We start from the raw sequence: 4,025 nt of genomic DNA on the forward strand, positions 1-4,025 counted from the left end.
GTTCAAACATAAACAGGGAAAGGAACACACATGAGCGCGACTTCATAATAAAAGGATATTAGAGAAATGTATAAAAGATGAAATTAGACTGATGCTTGAAACGTGACTATATGTGTGTGTGTGAGAGAGATTGTTTTTATATTTAGGAATATAAAAACAGGTTAATTGAGTTCTAAGAAAAGCACATATCTCAAAACAGTTAACTTTACATTTCCCCCCTGTTGTGAATTTCGAAGAACTTTATAGAAGAGAACATCAGATTGGTAATTTCATGGAGAGGCAAAAACCTTCAAAAAAGAAAAAACTTCCTCCCCTCCAAGGAATGTCTTTTTCTGGAAAAACAGAGGATAAAACAAAAACAGACAAAAACAAACACAAAATTGGACAACTAAAACGAACAACAACAAAAAGTAGGCTTATTTTTAGTGTGGTTCATTCTTTTCAAAAGTGAAGACAAATCTCCAGTTAAGCAATCGTTAACTATAAGGTCATTGATGGAGACCGCGAGAATTAAAATAAACAGAATAAAACAGAATGAACAGAACCCCAAAATCCTTTTCAAAACTGTAGCATCACTAGTTAGGCAAGAGATTAGAATATGATTGAATCATTAAGAAAAACATTGAATTTTAAATTCGAGCAAATATGACAACCGGCATCGATAAAATGTGTAGAGGTCTTAGAATAGAAATAAAAACAGAATCAAAAGCATTATTAGAATGTCACCTTATGTCGAAACGCATCAGCAAAACCTTTGAGTGATAAGATGTATTTTCTTGTAAATACTTTGTCATAATACGCTCATTACATGATCTGATTCATGTGAAAAGACCTTTTTTTTCTCTCTCTTCTCTTATGTTTTATGTGTAGTTTTTGACCTAGCATTTGAACCAAGTATTTGTTAAGCAGAGAAAAAACAAAAATGTCAATCAAAGAATCAATCAATTAATCAGTGCTATTTTTGATCAACCCAGTAACTATGTTTATAGTTGTGGGGTCCGATGTGTAAGTATATGAGACTTGTGGAATATCTGGCTATTATCAATGAAATTGTGTGACGTGTGAGAGCTGATACCAATGTAATAAAGCAGTCTTTAAAGTCTAAAGATTTCAACAAATTGGTAGCAGAAACGAAACCAATCTCCTTTTTTCTCACTGTTTTTGGAGTTGGGGTCTTATTTTGGTACTTTTACGACCACCAGTCTTCTAGATAACGTTGTGGAGTCCGATGCCTATCCTCTCGGGAGGATAGAGTAGGACATTCTTGGCGGCTTTGATGCTGTTTTTCATAAGCATGGCCACCGTTATGCACCCCACGCCTCCTGGCACGGGCGTGATGATGTTGGGAATTCCTGTGGCGACGATGTCTGCGATTTGAGCGTGATGCCGGAGTTGATCCTTGGGAGTGTAACGGTGAGAGATGGTCACGGTGGCATCACCTCCTGGTCTTTCGTGGCGCCCGTCCGTGTGAAGTGGGCTGATCCAGGCACATGTAGCGCTCGTTGACTACATAGAAGCCGTCCACGTCTTTAGTGGGGGCCACGGCGTTGCAGAAGGCACGTTCGTCAATGTGGTGCGGCAGAGGAAGCTGGACAAGCAGGCCATCCACGCAGTTGTCTGTGTTGAGCTTGTAGATGAGGTCTAACAACTCTTCCTCGCTAATGTCAGAGCGCTTGAGGAGAGTTTCGCTGGAAATTTCGACGTCAGCGGCCAATCGGGTCTTGTTGAGGACGTACGAGTGGCTGGCCGGGTTGTCACTGACTAGAATCAAACTGAGGTGAGGCCGCCAGTGTCCGGCCATTATCCATTTGTCCACATTGGACCGCGCCTCTTTTCGGATCTGGCGAGCTAGTTTCTTCCCTGAGATGACAACGGCCTCTTGCCTCGAGGCGGACGTGTGTAGGAGACACAGCTGATGGCGAGAGTGCAGGCACACTTCCCTGAGAGTCCTGACCACTTCCCTTGTGAAGAAAAGTTAAGTTTGAAGCTCCCTGGGCTGGCAGAACTATGTCATCTGATTAGCAGGGTTCACTGTCTCCTGTGTGGGTGAGAGAAACCAAAATAAATAAATAGAATGGAGATTTAAGATAAAGATACAGATAGAAAAAGATATAGAGAGACTTAATTTTTTTTTTAATAGTTTATGCTAACCATATTTTATTCCCCCTGTTAAGACACTTCCCGTGGCTCAATTTAACTTTAAAAAAAAACAACTAATTCGTTTATATGGATTCGTATATTTTCTTAAATTATCTTTATATTTATTATAAGTTTAGGCAAAATCCCCACTATAAGTTGCCATATCCATTTTGAGCATTATATCCCAAAACTCCATCTCGAAGATAAACTATTTTTTAAGTTGTTAGTTCTAAATCTCAAATTTTGCTTTTTTACTAATTCAAGTCACTGAATCAGTTTAACCATTATCCTTGTCAGAATCATTCACCCTGATTTGAGTGATTGAGTATTTTCTTTTGTAAATTGGTCATATTCGAAAAATTCTGTATGTACTTTTTATTTCCATTTTCTTTTGATTTTTAATGTGTTATCTTGCTGTTGGCCATCCCCCTTGAGGCAGATGACCAGGGTAGATTATTAAATCATCAACTTAGCCCAATGAAACGCTTTTATTGTTATGATTCACTCTTTGTTTTGCCTTATGTAAAAATCATAACCGATGTATTATCTTTTCAGTAAGTAGATTTGTTCAAAATAACAATATTTAGCAAATAAAGCAGGTAATTCACGCTCAAAGTGAATGACTTTGCCAAAAATGAAAAATACCATCAAAAAATGTTTTTAATGTGGGCGATACTCTAATGGTGTATGGTTATTCTAATTGATTATTGTTAAGCTATTTCACAAACATTTTAACTGTGTTATATTATAGCATTTATTTTGTGTAATATTTTTCTATCTGTCCAAACTTCATAATTTGAATTTCAAAAAACACAGTTATATGGAAAGCTTATTCAGAAGACAATTTTTCATCAATTGCGGACAGAACCAGTTTTTACTGATTGTCTCAAAAATTCCCCCCTGCTGAGTTAAAACCTCAGCTCAATTTTTATGAATACAAGTGAAATAAGATAGCAATTATAATTTTGCAAGATAAATTTGTCAATCTTCCTCATGTACATATACACTTTGTATTAACAAGACTCTATATAACTTCAAGCAGACGTAGTCTTGAATGTTGTTGTGTTTCAGTCTTTGATTTGCGGATTCCACATTACATTCACCATTTGAATGTGGCTTTTGGCCCATCAAGTCAAGTCAAGTCATTTTTATTTGTACAGCCCTAAATCACGAAGAGTCTCAAAGGGCTTCACAGATTATTACACTATATTACACAGACTATTTTTCAGCCGACAAGAAGAGTAGGTTATTCATATGCTATGGAGTAGAAGTGAGTTTTAAGAAAGTACTTTTTCAAAATGTGTCCATGTCAAACACGAAATGACTTTATTGTCTTTTTTTGTCAGTTCCTCTGACAACGAGTCCAGGTATCTTCTGTTAGCCGTCTGAAAAGCAGCTGGGGTGTGCTCCATCACCCCCGTGATCTCGTTGTTGATAAGCGCAGCTGGGATGTGCTCCATCACCCCCGTGGCTTCGCTGTTGATAAGCGGCGTTGACAATTGATGAATGATGTCTTTGTTAATATCTCTCAACTGTGTTCCCCATCACAGCAAATAACATTTTGTCCATGCCCTCTGTTTCTCATTGTCTTCTAAAAAATGCTCTTTTCCATAGACACTGTTTCCTTTTAACTGAACCAAACCATAAGTCAGCATTTGTTACACGTTTATTAATCCTTTGTCAATCGTAACACACTCATTCCAAAAAAAAAAATTCAGTGTGGAATCAATTGTCCTCCCAGAGGATCTAGTCCTTTGGGCTAAACTCATCAAAATTCCAAACCCTCACACTATCTAATTATCAAAAAATCTCAAAAAATGCCAAATCGAACTCAATGTCAAAACTTTCCAATTGTCTTTTCCTCTCTCTCTATAATCATAATCAAT

The 4,025-nt window shown here is 37.4% G+C and overlaps 1 pseudogene; it reads right to left on the bottom strand.

The window, feature by feature from the left end:
• Window positions 1–1,206: 1,206 nt before the first annotated feature.
• On the bottom strand, window positions 1,207–3,599 carry LOC148346853 (bifunctional methylenetetrahydrofolate dehydrogenase/cyclohydrolase, mitochondrial pseudogene; annotated as a pseudogene).
• Between the last annotated feature and the right edge of the window lie 426 nt (window positions 3,600–4,025).

The sequence above is a fragment of the Urocampus carinirostris genome, chromosome 19 (genome assembly GCF_059441175.1).
Source record: "Urocampus carinirostris isolate Australia breed hairy pipefish chromosome 19, RoL_Ucar_1.0, whole genome shotgun sequence".
Classification (NCBI taxonomy): domain Eukaryota; kingdom Metazoa; phylum Chordata; class Actinopteri; order Syngnathiformes; family Syngnathidae; genus Urocampus; species Urocampus carinirostris.